At 47.7% G+C, this 16697-nt stretch overlaps 1 long non-coding RNA gene across 1 annotated transcript; it reads right to left on the reverse strand.

The window, feature by feature from the left end:
• Window positions 1–292: 292 nt before the first annotated feature.
• On the reverse strand, window positions 293–9506 carry LOC123480897 (uncharacterized). Its single transcript, XR_006657039.2, has 3 exons — window positions 9363–9506; window positions 1766–2000; window positions 293–379 (listed from the first exon to the last, which is right to left on the reverse strand). It is a non-coding gene; the product is annotated as an uncharacterized lncRNA (long non-coding RNA).
• Window positions 9507–16697: the final 7191 nt, after the last annotated feature.

The following is a 16697-nucleotide window of genomic DNA, read 5'->3' on the forward strand; positions in this document are numbered from 1 at the left end:
GTGGATGACACGCCGCACGCTTGTCACATGAACACGGGCTTACCTCTCACTACACGAGACCCCATTCACTACCAGCCTACCTCAAGGAAAACAAGCGCACGGTGGATGTTAGACTGCGAGTTTTATTCTGTTCAAGATACCAAAGTTCCAGCGTAAGCTGTTCCAATCTGCGCCAGAACTGCCGTGCGTGCAGCTGCTGGACGACCCGTAGGCCTGCTGGGACCTCAGGGTGTGAGGAGTCGGACCTGGTTGGGCCAGGCCACATAGCCAGGTGCTGACCGATGCTGGCCGGTCCTGCCTCAGCCCGAATCCAGGCTCTGCCAAGGATGAGCTGGGGACCTCGGGCAGGTCGCGGAACACTTGGGACTTCAGTCTCCTCCTGTCAAAGAAGTTGATGTGAGAGGAGTTTCCTCCTGAGGGTGTTTTGAAGGTCACTTGAGCAAACGAATGCTCATTAAACACTTAGCATGATGCCCGGCACATTGTTCGGTTTTCTCAGGTTTGATTAGAACCGGCTCCGGCCTGCTCTGCCAAAACGCGTTGGGCCGCCCAACAGCCGGCATGTGGAAGGCCTCCTGCTTCCCCCTCAGCAGCTCCACGAACCTCGGGAGCTGCCACGCGTCAGAACTGGGCCTCTGCTGCCCCGCAAATGGAGCCAGGCTGACCTTGAACCATGTTTCCCAAGACCCAAGTGCACTTCCATGTTTTCAAACAGAATCAGAAGTTCTTACTTAGGGTAGAAAAACTGTGTTTTTGATCTTCTCTGGGTTCCACTCCAAGTGCATCCCTCATCACCCATGTTGAGTCACACACCATACCATGTTACAGCCCTGGCCGGTCTGCCACCCTCTCTGCCCTAGTGAGGACTCTGGAGAGGAAGGCAGGACCAGGCCCTGTGAGCTGCTGGCCGGGTCCGCCACACGGACACCCAGACGAGGCCGAAACCAGGCCTGGGCTGCCCCTGCTTGGGGCCCCGGCGCAGGGCTGGGGGTGCCAGGGAAGGGCGCCTTTGTCACGTTTACACAAAGACTCTACAGGCAGCCCCCATGGGAAACACCTGTTTTCATTCTGTTAGATTTTCATAGCAACTAACAGAGCTCCAAACACGGACCAGAGGCTGGGGCATCTACAGAGGGGGCCTCAGGGAACGGCAGCCTCAGTTTGTTGTAGGAAATACCTCCCCTAAACTGTGAAAGACCGTGGATGTGGTACAGGGGACTGCTGTAGACAGAACGCCCATGCCTCCCAACACTCACATGTTGAAACCTAATCCCCAAGGTGATAACTGGAGGAGGGGTCTTTGTGGTCACAAGGTCATGTGTGAACGAACTGGTGGAGCGCTCGTGAACGGATCAGTTCCCTTCTAGGAGAGACCTCAGGGAGCTGCCCTGGGCAAGCTCAGCAAGATGACGGCCGTCTATGGACCAGGTGGTGGACGCCCAGCAGGCACAGACTCTGCCATGCCCCAACCCGGGGCTTCCACCTCCAGAACTACGAGCAATAGATGGCTGTTATTTAAGCCACCCGGTCGCCTGGGGTGCTTTTACTCTCACAGTCTGGACGGACAAAGACAGAGCCCCGTGTAAATGCTGGGCATTTCTAACTCATCCCAAATGCACAGGAGACGGAGAAATCGGGTTTACAGAAGAAGCAAACTCAGAACGTGGTGTGACGATATGACATGTGTTTCTGTGCACCTCACGCCTGCCACACGTGGGCCAAGCCCTGGAATTGTACATTGTTAAGGGTAATTAAGGTTTGCCACCTCACATGACGCGGCCCCATGATTCACTGGTAGAAAAGCCTTCGGAGGCTTGCCTGCCAACACACTCATCACAGCGCGTGGGCTGCAGTCTTTGTCGCTGTTCCCGGAACTGAAATACTTCCTCGGTGACTTGGAAGTAGAAGTACAGTCATCAGTGAATCTTCTTTCCTCTTCCCTCTACAGTGGTGCCTATGGAGGGCAGGAGGGTCACTCCCCCAACTCATCTGGCATTTCCCTGTGTGCAAAATAAAGATAAATAAAAAAATAAAAGAATGACACAGATGTGCTACTGCAACTTTGGGTGGAGAAATAAGTTATTCTAACCTAGCAAATGTAGTAAAAGTCCTATATGTTTAAAGGTTGCCCTTCTGTACATGAGAAAACTTCATCAGTGAGTGATTCCTATTTGTCATTGAAATTCTCCCCTCTCAGACTGTTCTTGGATAAGCTTTCCATGACCCCTAAGTTACATGCTCTCCTTACAATTCAGCCCACTCACAAAATCTAGGTCAAATACTTAAATAAAAATCATCTCCAAATGTCCAATGGAATGCACACTATCATGGGCAGTTTTGATCTGTATTTAATCAATATTACCTCTTCATTCTCTTTGTCTTGATACATTTACGGCTATCACAGCTATATGTATTATAAGTAGATGAAAGGAACTAAGTTTATAGTGGACAAAACTGTCTTTACGTATACTTCATCAGTATTTAGAAAAGTTCCAAGCACAGAGAGGAACGTACGCTCCAAACTGATTTATTATTTTTAATTTTTTATGGTTCAAAACTTTTTTATTGAATTCAGTTTTGAAATATTTTAACTGAGAACAGACGGCTGGTTAATAAAAGTCCATGTATAGTCTGGATTGTGGACGGAAGGAACATGCAGAGGAATCAGCTAATCCACATGATACATCCAAGGGAAAAACAATCTTTTCTTTCTGTTGAGGATGATTTTGTCTTAAATATCAGAGGCATTCAAACTAAAAACAAAGACATCTACAGTTTACACCTAAAGAAATAGAGTAAGAAGTTCTGGCTGGTGTGGCTCAGTGGATTAAGCACTGGCCTGCGAACCAAAGGGTCACCAGTTCAATTCCCAATCGGGGCACATGCCTGGGTTGCGGGCCAGGTCCCCAGTAGGGAGCACGTGAGAGGCAACCACATGTTGATGCTTCTCTCCCTCTTTCATCCTCCATTCCCCTCTGTCTAAAACTAAATAAATAAAATCTTTAAAAAAAAGAAATAAAGTAAGAAAAAGGATTTAGAGGAAGATCTGCTGCAGAGAAGGTATAAAAAAACAGATTATCTGGTTTAAGTTTATGCTCCAAGTTCATGCTGTGGTTTGCGCAGTCTTGCATTTGCTTGTAGTTCTATTTTAGGGGTTATTTTAAGTGACGACATGTATATTGAGCCTACTAATGTTTGACATAAGATTTTAGACAGCTTTATAATACTTCAAAGTGCAATACAAAGTTTTAATTCATTCATACATACTCAGTGTTTAATGAAATAAGGAAAAATCCTTACTTAAAAGACTTGACATTTGCAAAAACATTAATTAAGTGTAGTTATGAAGACAAAGATTGTGAGACCAATTTGAAACCAAAACAAATATGTCAGTCTTTGAAACAGAGAGATTACCATTGAAGGAGATTCTATGTAAATCATTTCAAATGAAGCACAGACGGGAAAAAATTCACTTGGTTTGGCATTCCCTAAGGGTTTTTTTAAAAAGATATTCTGGAAATCACACAAGTCAGAATTTGTGATTGTTGTTTGAGTTTTTCAAATGCCGCAAGAACGTGAGGACGTACTGTTGGAATGGCGGCAGAGAACGAGAAGAGAGAGAAGAGGTGACAGAGCTCGAATCAGTGGTCCTCACTCAGCCTTTTGTGCCTCAGTGGGTCGAGGCCTGAGCCAGCAGAGCTGTGGCCTGTCACAGTGTCACCCAGACTCACAAGAGCTCAGTTACTGAACACCTACAGCAGATGCATCACCGATGAGACACATCCCGGAAGGCCTTGGGCTTCCTGAGACCAGGGCAGTGCCCAGAGCGGCTGCCTTGGCTTCCTCGTGCTCTTCTTCCTTCCAGTCCTAATGAAGGGTGCTGGAATGTAGGTGAGAGGATTCCGGGACGGGCTAATTATGATTTCAAAAGAGTTGACGTGTAGGTTGCTGGCATTTCAGTCTAGACATTCCACTCCCAGCTTTAAAATGAAAAAGAGGGAGACAGAGATGGAGAACCAGACTTAAAATTCAACCATCAGATGATTGAAAACAAAGTGAATTCCATTCCCTTAAAGACCTACTATGTGCATGAAGCACCTATCGATCGATGCATTGATGGCTTGAAACTGATCGCTATGTTCTGTATGTGGTTCCTGGTGGTGACTCTAATGTGCCACCTAGAGGCTCCTTCAATGAAAGACCTATTGTCCCAGCTGCCGGGGGCCCATTGCAAATGCTGCAACAGCCAGTCCTTCAGAGACTGTCTCCGAGGCAGGTTGTCTCCTCACCAAGCCTTTTCTTGGGGCAACTGACATCTCGTACTTTATCGATGTTGGGTTTTGCATCCTGGACGCAAGGGGGAACATCCCTGAAGGACCAGGCTAGCTCCGGAGCTCCTGGGGGTCACGGGTGTCCATCCCAAGCACACCTCAGTAAACGTGCCACATGCACAACACAGCCTTGAATATACGACCACATCAGGTTCACGTTGAAGCGTCCTTTGTCTTACTAAACCAGGCAAGGTGAAAAACTGTTTCTCTTAAGGAAAGGACAGCCCACTGTTCCCAATGAAAAATCATCCGATAGGCTCAGTCAGTGGCCACTCCCAGCTCTCAGCGCCTGTGTGGTGCTTCTGCTTGGGTAATGTAACAGAGTCATTACTCTGATGGACCTGGTGGAAGTGGGAGGAGAAATGGAGACAACTTGATTAGCGCTACCATTAATAATAAAAGTATTTTCATATAGTAGAGAAAGGGATGATGTCCCTGAGCTCTACGGGAAGCTATACTGCAGAGTTTCTGTATGCCTGGCCTCCCCCAAGGTGAGTTATGCTGACCAAGAAATAAAGGGGTTGATGAGCCTAAAGCCAGTCTCTGAATCTGAGCTGATACTTGGCAATCACAAGTCTATATGCACAAGAAGAGAGAAAAGAAGGGAGAGAAAGAGGGAGGGAGGAAGGCAAATGGAAGGGGAAGAAAAGAAAATACCAAAAATCCTGATGAACTCAAATTTTCAAAAGAACTCATGAACTCACGCCCAAGGAATGAGGAAGGTGATGCGAATGCATGACCTGAGGCTGAATGGGAGATGCCCCAGGGAGGGGCAGGCACTGAGGCCCAGTGTGCGCAGGCCCTGCCCCCAACCCTGTCCGAAGGGCAGCTGCTTCTAGCTCCACGCTGTTGTTTTCCTGGAGGAGCACGGAGTTGGCACAGCCAGGCCTTCCAATTGTTTTTGAGAAGTCCAGCATTGAATTTTTATAAAGTTTTTTAGTTGACAGAACGTTCTGCAAATCCAGGCCCAAAGCTGCTGCGGAGCTGCCAGTCCGCAGCCCCTGTCAGGAGCCCGATTACAACAGAGCGGTGACCTTTTCGTCAGCTTTGTCCTCGGGGACAGCCCAGCCAAGGTTTGTGAATAGCGTCATATTTTAAATCACAACCACCTCAGTATTTGATGGAAACTATGAGAAATGAATGACAGTAAGTCATCTTAAAGGTTTACCTATTTTATGAGCTCTTTTTCAAAAAAAAAGAAGAAAGTGTTTGCATTACAGTGGGATGACTCGGAGAGGCCAATCTGAAAAGAAGTGACGACTCTACGTGTGGTGAAAGTATAAAAGTATGTGGTACAAAATGTGCCTGCAGTTTGGTGCGTGGCGGGGGCGGGCAGACGGGATACTCAGCAAACCGAAGTCCACCCTGTGCAGAACGCCGACCTCGTTCTGCAGGTCCAGCTCATCTCCAAATACGTGGTGTTGGTGTGAGGAAGACCCACTGGGGTGGACAGAGAACACAATGCAATATACAGATGATGGATCACAGAATGGATTTACGCTTGAAACCTATGTAAGCTTATTACCAATGTCACCCCAATAAATTTAAATTTTAAACGTCTGACAATTTACCACTTGAAAAAAAAGATCACAGGCCCAGTAGAGATGAGAGTGGCGACATCTCTGGAAGAATATTCCCCCTGGGAAGGGAGGGGCATAGGCTTGAGAACCAGCTCAGGCACCTGGTGCCGTACTCACAGGTGCGACTCCTCTCCGCCCAGCCAGCACCCGCAGCTCTCTGCAAACACCCCCCCCCCCCCCCGCCCGCGTCAGGTGAGTGGGATTTGCAGGAAAACAACTGCAGGGGGAGCAGCCACCTGAACGTGGGGGGAGCCTCTCCAGAAAGGAAGGGGTGCTATGCCTGATTCACCGGGACAGGGGGAAACAGCGTGTCCTCCTACGCTACCGCTCCTGTGTGTCTGGGACACTGTGAGGGACCACCATGCTGCAGCCAGCACAGGCCTTTGGCCATCATGAGAAACAGTCTGTGACCGTGGCAGCGCTGGAGGCAACACCAGCAGCAGCCAGTGGCTCAGTTCTCGTCAGACGCCGGGAAGCAGGAGAGACAAGCTTCCTGCTCAGGGGACGAATGACCCTTTGTCCCCCTAATGGCACCGGAGTTTGTGGATCAGGTCGTGTTGGTTGCAAACTCCTGAGTGGCAAATCCATACTTTAAAGAACACTTGTCTCATTCACAACAGTTCCTATGTAAAATAATGTCCATAAAATGCATTTTATGTAGCCATTTAGGGTTTGCTAACTTCTGAGCATTTCAAAGCTATTTGGTTCAATGAATCCAAGAGCACAGCCATCCTCATTTTCCACTTCTAATGCGTATTTCCCAATGTAAAATACTTCTTTCAGAGTTCATCAAGTTTTGCCTCTGTTGGATAAATTTCTCTCCAACATACAATATTATTTTTCCAGCTTCATTGAGATATAATTGACATATAGCATTGCATAAGTTCTAAGTGTACAGTGTGGTCATTTGATGTACATGGGTATACATTGTAAAATGATACCACAATAGGGTACTAAACACCTCTATCACTTCACCTTTGCGTGTGCATGAGTGTGTGTGCGTTTGTGGTGAGAACATTTAAGATCTATTCTTTAGCAGCTTTCAAGTATGCAATACAGTCTTCTTAACTATAATCACCAGGCAGAGACCTCCAGTCAAGATGGCGGCGCAGCAGACATCGCTCGCCTCTTCGCACAACCACAACAAAATTACAACTAAAATATGGAACAACCGTCACTCAGAACCAACCAAAATTAAGTTGAATGGCAGTCTGACAACTACAGAAGTAAAGAAACCGCATCCATCAGATTGGTAGGAGGGGCGGGGATGAGGAACGGGCTGGTCCCACATCCATGTGTGGTGGATAAAAATTTGGGAGAGATATCTTGGGAGCAAGGAGTCCTAGACCCACACCAGGCCCCCCAGTGCAGGGTTCTAGTGCCAGGAAGGTAAGTTCCCACTACTTCTGGCTGCAAAAACTAGTGGGGATTGAGTCAGTGGAAGAAACTTCTGGAGGCCCAAGCAGTTTCTCTTAAAGAACCCACACATGGACTCACTTAGACTCATTCCCTCTGGGCTCTGGTGCTGGGGTGGTGGCTCAAGGGTCACCAGCAGTGTGCAGGGGGAGGCTGAAGTGTCCGGCATCAAGGCAGGCAGAGGCCATTGTCCCTTTGCTGAGCCCTCCCCCGCACAGAGCTGGCAGACTGGGGCCACATCTCAGACTCCATCATCCTGGCCAACACTGTGTGACCCGCCTTGGAGATCCCCAGAGCCTGCCCCACTCAACTTACAGGAGGACCACCCAGGCTGCTTTTGCATTTGAATAGCTGGTCTTGGCTCATGCTTCCCAACATCCTAAATCCTCTCAAACAAGCACAGCTGGTCTCAGTGAGCCCCATATCCAGAACTAGCAGCAGCCAGCCTAGATTCACAGCTTGGCTTCACCTGGAAATCTTCAAGCCCATTACAAGTAGCAGCCACCTTAGATTGCTTTACAGGTCAGGCAGGGTGGCCCTGGGCAAAACACAGGTGGGGGCTGACCTTGGCCTGCACCACCCAGGAAACCCCAGGGCCAGAGCACCCAGTGGACAGCTACAGACCACACTGGAGCACCACCACCCTGTTCCTGCACAGCTGGTCCTCCACACAGGGCAGAGTTTAGTGGTCAGGGGTCACAGCCAGTCCTTGCAGCTGATGGCCTGGGTAAATCCCTCCCATTGACCTGCCAACAGCAACCAAGCTCAACTACAAGAGGAGGGTGTACTCAGCTCACATGAAGGGCACAGCTCGAGTACCCAGCTTGGGAGAGAGGGGAGGCTGTGCCACTGGACCCTACAGGACACCTGCTACATTAGGCCATACGACCGAGACAGGGAGTCATAGCAGCTTTACCCGATACACAGAAACAAACACAGGGAGGCTGCCAAAACGAGGAGACAAAGAAACATGGCCCCAATGAAAGAACAGATCAAAACTCCAGAAAAAGAGCTAAATGAAACAGCAATAAGCAATCTGTCAGATGCTGAGTTCAAAACACTGGTTATAAGGATGCTCGAGCAACTCAGTGAGGGCCTCAGCAGCATAAAAAGACCCAGTCAGAAACGAAGGTACCCTCACTGAAATAAAGAACAGTTTACAGGGAGACATCAGTAGAGCGGATGACAGAAGAGTCCTTCTCTTCTCTCCCTCATTGCCCATCACTGGCCAAGCATCGGGTGTTAAAAAAAAAGTAAAAATAATGTTGAATTGAGTTCAGTGATTCTAAGTGTTTGTGATTTTATATAAGATCTCCAGTACTCCAACTCAAGCTATTGCTGGGATTTCATTTTGTCACAGGCTGATCAATAAACTGTGGCCAGGTGCTCACGGTTCGGTCTTTTCCTCCAACCTGTGTGCACTTGGACTACTTCTGTGTCCCTCATATTTCAAAAGTTAATGGACACAGAATTAAAAAGGCTTCAGGTAAGCAGTGTAATTGGGAGGTGGGTTACAGGGAAAACTATATTGTCCAAGTTTTTACTAGGAACTTTTATTTAAAATCATGCTGTAGCTTATCATATCACTGCAGAACATTGGGAATTAATTTCATTTCCTCCTTATATATATTTTTTTAAATTCTGCTCTAAACTTTAAGAAATACTTAACCCTGAGGCCCTGAAAGAATAAGATGAAAATCTTAGCCAATCCCAAACTAATTGAGCTTGCCCGCTCCTTCTGTGATTGTGTTTTGACCTTTTAGCTGCTGAATTTTAGCCAGCTCCACAGCGAATTACAATGACGGCTAACAAACCGTCTTAAAACCAGAGGCCCTGGGCATTTTGCAAAGTACATACCAAGTAAATGAGGTTCCCAGGTAGCCCGAGCCCCCAGGTGGGAAACTTTGTACCCTGTGTTCTTGTGCCGGGTCTCAGGTAGAAAAATTAGTTTTGTTCACAAAAGGAAAACACAAGCAAGAATCGTCTAAGCGTGAGCAGCTCTGCTGTTTACATGCAGGCAGACGAAACGCCTCACCTGTCCTTTCTCCTCCTGCTCAGCGAGGGCAGTGTCCTGAGGCCACTGAGCCGGGCCGTCTGGGTGGTGCTCTCAACAGCTGTCCTCACGGCTGTCACGCCAGTGCCACGCCAGGACATGGCCCTGTGTGAAATGCCTTCCCTCCTCCCCTCGTCTCCTCCCTATCCTCCACTTTCCCGTCCCTGGGCTCTTCTTGAAAATCTATCTAAAGAGAGAAAAAAATCAGCAATACACTGTGTTCTAGGATAGAATTTCCTTCCACTTGGCAGACATCCTAACCCCTCCAGCCATGGGCTATTCAGACCGGATCAGCTAGGAAGGTCAGCTCTGGCCAGCACTGTGATGGGACCCATCCAGCAGTGGGAGGAATGTGGTACGGCAGTGGCTGGGGAGCCGGGCGCTGTGGGGGTCTGCTCCCCACCACGGTGTCTGGGGCACGAAGCCACGGAAGGCTCTGTCCTTCCAACGAGGGCTAGAGGCAAAGTCACAGTCGCTGCCGAGCCCTAGGGATCACAACCTCTTCTCTGAAAGGAAGCTGAGCCCCGGGCATTTGTGAAAGACGCCACTCCCCCTTGGTGTACCAGATAAAACTCAACACAAATCTGTCTTCATTGCAGATGAGTTTTTCAGTTGCCATTGTTTTTTGGGGAGTCCCCTCCTACTTAACACAAGCATGGCGTTAAAACTTCGTGGGTTCATTTAGGGGGGCCAACAATAAGGCATCCCAAGAAATGAGGTAGAAATGAATTACCAATTTAGTAACAGGAAAAAAAAGACTTTTTCTAGCTTTTTAGATTTCCAGAAACTCTCCAAACCTTGAAGTAAAATTGAGCAGTGGACCCCCAGTGGCTGTCGCCCTGGCCCCACAGTGCCACCCCAGGCTGTCTCGGATGTGCTGGGGTGGGACCCCTGCCGCTCAGGGCCCATAGCAGACAGACCGAGCCCACGGTGGGCTCTGGCTTCTCTGGCAGCTTCCAGACCCAATGCCAAGAGTGGGAGCTGCCCACAGACACCAGACAACTTAAAGGCTGAACCATCGAGAGTCCGGCAATGGGAGGGAGCCAGGAAAGGAGCCCTTTGTCCTCACTCCCCTGGCAGGCTGTTCTGGGCGTGCTAGTGCACAAGAGGGTGCTGTGTGTGTCTGAGGACCAGCCGTGTGTGTGTGTGTGTGCGTGTGTGTGTGAAGCTGTGACCAGCTCAGAAACCCACAATCTTTCCTTTCTTCCCTACTCCCGGTCTCTGTCCCCCTGACTCTGTTGTCTCCCTCCCAACACCACCAGAGAACTTACCACATTCTTCCATGCACAGTGCGTGCTCTCGATCAAATTTTTTAGGGGAAATTAAGGGTGCGCATTGTACAAGGGTAGTGCCTGAAATACCTTGTACCTGTTCTTGGGTTTCGTAATTACTTGTTACATAAAATTTCTTATACCATAATATGCTCAAAAATAAATGCTAACTTTCCTTTATAATACAAAAACAAGTATCTAAATATAAATTAATTAATTAATTAAAATGAAAGATTTTTCCCCCCTACAAGTTTGGGCCAAAAACGTGGGTGCGTATTATACACAGTCAAATACGGTAACCTTTACCTCCAGCTCTGCTTTCTGGGAAATCCAGGCTGAGACACTTCTCATAAGACAGGAGCTGTAATTTTAATTTCTGCATATTGGGAAAATACGTGTGCTAAAATACATTAGATTCCATCATGTTTTTAAGTACATTAATATGTTATATAAGCTAATAGTGAAAACTAACACTGACTCATGAAATTGCTAACGTTTGAGCGTCCTCAGCCTACAGAAGGGGCAGTTTTGAAAGGTACAAACAGGTGACGTCCCCCTGGAAGTGACAGGGCGCGCTGGTGGCGAGCTCCAGAGGCACAGCAAAGTGCCGGGTGGTCCAGGCTCAGACCCCTGCTTGACACTGAACAAGTCCCTGCGTCACTCCAGGTCCCAGATACCGTGTTTACGACATGGGCATGGTATCCAGCCTTGTTGTCAGAGTTACGTTACAGAGCTCCTGTAAGTGATTCACAGGTAGTAGCTATTTTTCACACAAAGGAAAGTGTTTATTGCACCTGTGGATAAATGCTGGCATGGCTACGGACCTGAGGAGCCTTGTCTCTAAGTCCACGTGCACCCCTGCCTCCAGGCCAGACGGCCAGTCCGGTAGCTGCGCTGTTGATGGATGAGGAGAAAGCAATCAGCTTGAGTTCTTTAAAAAGACCCTAGAGGTGGTCCTTGAGGAAAGGCACTCTGGGTGCTTCTCTAAGTTTGGAAGCTGGAACAGGGCAGAAATAGCCAATGATAGTTGATGAAGGAGAGATACGGAGAAAGGTAGTTGTAAAAAAAAAAAAAAAAGGCAATTGTGAAAAAAAGAGACAAGTCATCACTGATTTACCGTTTAATGGAACTTAGTCCGAGAATATACTGGTATCTGTGGGTAACGACAGTAATTTGTGCTTTTTCCAAACATAAACTCCCGAGTTCAGGCAATGAAGAGTCTCCTCAGGGTCTCGAGGCAGGACACCTGCTTTCCATGCAGTGCGCTGCCTGGTGCCTGTGAGCACACACTGATTGTTCGTAAGCTCTGGGCAAAATCAAGGCCACGGTGAGCCACGGCTCATTGTCATCCTTGACATAGACCATAGCCACCTGACTTCAAACGTGAGGGTGAGGGCTCCTTGCAGGAATCTCCAGGCCCTTAAACACGTAATGCCAAACATCTGGGTGTTTGGATATATGCGGCTGATTATCTTACATTGCTGGTTTTCAAATTTTCAAGTCTTATTAACACAGCCACTAAGAAAGTGCCCTAATTGAGTTTTTAAATACGGAATACTGTTTGCAACATGTGAGCCCAGGCTACGCCCTGCACAGCAGGGCCGTGGCTGTCGGCACTTTGCCAAAACAGCGCTGGGCTGAACCGTACCTCAGAGAGTTGCACGCTCGTGGAGAAGATAGTCATTAGTATTTACAAGTCAATCAGTCCTTTGAAACGAGTGTGTAAATCTATATTGTTCCTCTAAAGATACAGATGCACACATACAACACGTATCCACACATACATGTACACATGTGAGCTGGCCAAACTCCCTTGGAGAATCAGTGCTAGAACAAGACCTTAGTCCTCCATCCGGGGCAGAGAGCCTCTTCCTGGTGAGCTGGGGCTGCACCCGAACAATGAGGAACGGTCCCTCTTGTCCCAGAGTGGGGAGAGAAGAGGGAGGGAGCCTGTTCTCTCACTGAGGGGCCTGGAGGTGCTTCCTGCCCAGACAGCGAGTGGAGGACTCCCCGAGCTGAGCTGCAGGGCTGAACAACCGCAGGGACGCCGCCTCTGAGAGCAGACCACCTGTGCACGCTCGCACCCCACCACTCGCCCAAAGAGTACCAGCGAGCCAAAACCAGTGATGGACGGCAGGCTGCTCCCTGGCACATCTGAATTCAGCACGCAGGAATGAGTGAGGAAGTTTAAAAGGAAAATTTGGTGGTGCAATTTATAAGGAAAATTTTGTGATGAGAAGCCAAACTTCTCTTTCTTTAGATAAAAAAAGAAGAAGACGGGGTTCAGAAACCAGTCGTCAAAGCGGGGTGCGTTCTGGCCGAGCAGAATGCATTATTGCTTCACTTCTAATTTGGACGAGTAATCGTCTCGTGCCTGCCTGCCCAGCACACCGTTGTTTTTATACCCAACGGTTTACTTATAACTCAGTAAAACAAGGTGGAGGCCAACGCCGCTGGCTTCCCTAGCAATTGTACGCACAACCTTTGCTTTCAGAGTCGTCCCCTAATTACATAAAGAGAGAGGATTGCACACACAAACACCATGTGAGTTATGAGTAGAAGAAAAACACAACACGAAAGAATGTTTTTCATTTAAATTGTTTTGCTTTTTAGACAGCTTGACTTACTCAAAAGCAGTAGAAGGCCCTTGACTTCATTCTATTTCAAAAGACAATCACCACCTCACATCTGGTTTTCTGGGCTGTTGAAACTGTCTTCCGAACCGCGTGACTTCGGATGAATGTTTCAAAGACCATCCTGTGATGTGCGGCTTCCTCTGAGACAGGTACCATCATGTCAGCTTGAAGCAATTGGAAAGAGTCCTTCCTAAATACTTCTAATGCCATTGGAGAGGTGTCACTGAGTTTTCTGAACACCGTGGAGTCACTTCCTTTTTTGACCGTGTTTGAAATTGCCGTGCAATCTGTCCCCTGGCTTCTGGCGGAGGGTTGTGATGTAAATCAGCACACGCTGTGGGCTGCGAGGGAAGAAGGTGTGTATTCCTAGATCTGGGACATCAAAGGCATGTGCGTGGTTTCAACAAAAATTAAGAACAGGAGTGCCTTACGGATACACCTCTGACATATTTCTGCAGATCATGGCCTGCCTTGAAGAATGCTTCCCCTCTCTGCTAATACTCCTCCTTCCTGTCTGCATCTCCACCCCCATTCCAAGAATGTAGCAAAGCCAGCATTAACTCTAAAATCCTTATGAGAAAGCTTGAAGAACCAGAAAAAGAGCTGTGAGTAAAGGGTCTGGTAATTCGGCCACACCACAGATGTGATCCTCCCAAATTTGTATTTATGTGCAGAGAAGCCTCCGCAAGTTACCGCTTTGTGGTTTCTGTCAAAGGGACAACTTCATGCCCCAGAAGCTTGCCTTCGACAGTTCCCTTGACTGTGAGACATGACAGACCCTCAGAACCCTTCATCGATATTTTGCAGAACTGACATGGTGTGTGGTCTGAGACAGGTCTGTGCCTCAATTAAGGTTTGTTGTTTATAAAAGCAGTTATTAATTCTCAAGATTATATTATTACAGAAATGCCAAACACAGAAGGTGAAAGTGCCCTGATCCTCCCAAAGGGTCCCTCTCTCAACAGGCACTAGACATCACCATTTCCTGCCCCAAATAACTTTTCTATACTCAAGCTAACATATGTTATTACATTCTCTCTCTACAAAAGTTTCCTTTGACGGAGATTTTTTATCCAAAACCCAGAAGCACCCTTCCCCACTCAATTTTCAAACAGAGAGAGAACTTCTACATTCTTTCTCATGTGCTTTTTTTTTCTTGATCTGCTTTCTTTGTTTGATGAAGTTCACAGAAATCTCTTGGCATTCTCCAAAAATGCCATTCAATTTTAAACTATAGCATTCATAACTGGCATTTCTTTTTTTTTTTCATTTGGGAGATTTTAATGAATATGTTCTAACAACATTTGCTATATAGAAAATTGTTGGTGAGTGAATCCAGCTCTCTCCAGATTTTCATTTAAAGTTAACCACACAGAGCAAGAGATTAGAAGTTTATGAAACATTTTAAATTACATTTAAAGAAAAAGGATTGATTTTGTGATTTAAAAAATTGAAGAAGACTCAACATAACAACATACAAGATGTATGTATGCTGATGAGTTGAGTTCTATTAGGATTTTTTGAGTAGGAAAAGCTATTCCAGTTCTCTACCTAATAATGCTTCCAAAAGTATGCCACAGGTAAATATTTCCTAAGTTTTCCCTTTAGAATTTATCGCCGAAAAGCAGAAAGTGACCCGAACTGCAAGGAGCTCTGACATCTGACTCTGGTTCCACTAGCAGCATTTACATTTATGTGGGAAAGTAATTTAACTTCCAAGAACTCGATTTCCTCATCTGTAAAATTAGATCATAGATGCAATTTTTTGAAAGGTTACCTGACACACTTACATCAGTTAATACAGATTTTGATGAAAGCTGTTAGAGTTAAGCTACTTGTTATGATGAAATCTCCCAAATTCAGAGGCTTCACCAACGAGAATTTTATTTTGTGGCCATCACGAGGCCAAATCCAGTAAGCATGTTCCAGGAGGCATTCTGCCTCCCACCCACAGGCAACTGGCCTTCGCTCCACCTGGTGGCCCAACCATTCCCCAGGCCTTGGATTCTCCAACACCTGACCCACCAAACAGTAATGAAGAAGCAAGGACAGCGCACCCATTCTTTAAATGTCTGTACCTAGAAATGACACTGTATTTTTACTTGTTTATTTCCTATTGGCCAGGACTAATCATACGGTCCCATTTAGATGCAAGAGGGGCTAGAATGTGTCCTCCCTGCCCTGGCTGGGTCACCCAGTGCACCCAAAACGGCGGGTTCTCTCCCCAGGGAAGGCGCCTACCTAGGTTGTGGGTTCGATCCCCAGTCTGGGCATGGGTGGGAGCGACTGATCGATGTTTCTCTCCTACAACATGTTTGTCTCTCTCCCCGAACCTTTTCACTCCATCTAAAATTAGGAAATGTATCCTTGGGTAAGGATTTTTTTAAAAACAAAAAGAAAAAAAAAAACGCAGTCCCTGGCTGGCTTGTCTCTTTGCAGAGACAATCTGCATCAGGGAAGTTGGAACGTAAGTTTTGGTTGACAACCCCACAGACACCGTCCTAGTCAGTCTGTGATTCTGCGTAAAGCTCGGGAAAATTCACAGAGTGCCGAGATTCTGAAATGGCCCCTGCATGCCAGCACCCTCCCATGCTGCTGCCACGAGTGGTTGATGTCCCGGAAAACGTGAAGTTCTGTAACCCACGGCAGGAGTCAGGCTTCAAACCATAACCTGTCGTACTGTGGAACCCCACCGGGACCCTGGGTTCTCGCTCTCGCTTGTGCGCAGTGCGCTCTCCACCCAAACCAGTTCCGTGGAGTCCAGCGGTAGAGTGGGTGGAGCGCATTTCCACCTTGGCCTGATTCACATCAGTTCAGCCTAAGCAAGGGTGCCTTACCACCGGCCCCCCACTGCCCCGCCACAAGCTGGCTACACAGCTTGTGAGTCCCAGTGCAAACTATGAAACCAGGGCCCCTGTCCTGAAAGCAGGGAGAAAGCTATGAGTAATATAAAGCCTTCTGCTTTCTTCCAACAATCTCTCTCTCTTTCTCAACGTGTTGTTTTCATTGGCTATTTAATGTCATCCTAAATAAAGGAAAATTAAATGTTTTAGTTACTTGCATGAATGTATATTGTGCAGCGCCAGGTTCCGACAGAAACCTCAGCCAGCGTGTTTCCATTGGTACGGAACTATCACCCTGTTGGTGCTCAGGGCTCCCTCTGCAGAGGCAGTCTGAGCGACCGTAGGACACAGGGGATGGTGGGGACAGGAGGAGGTCATGCTGGCAGACACTGAGCCCCCGCCAGCGGGGCACCCAGGCAGCAGAGGGCAGGCGTCCGCCTCTCCACACCCGCCCCCAGAGCCTGCGCTGTGACGAGCAGCACAAACGCACATGCACTGCTTGGGGGGAAGTGAAGTGAGGTGTTTGCCCTCCCCACCGGCCCAACACTGGGCACACTCGTGACACCC

This window comes from Desmodus rotundus, chromosome 1, assembly GCF_022682495.2.
Source record: "Desmodus rotundus isolate HL8 chromosome 1, HLdesRot8A.1, whole genome shotgun sequence".
Taxonomy (NCBI): domain Eukaryota; kingdom Metazoa; phylum Chordata; class Mammalia; order Chiroptera; family Phyllostomidae; genus Desmodus; species Desmodus rotundus.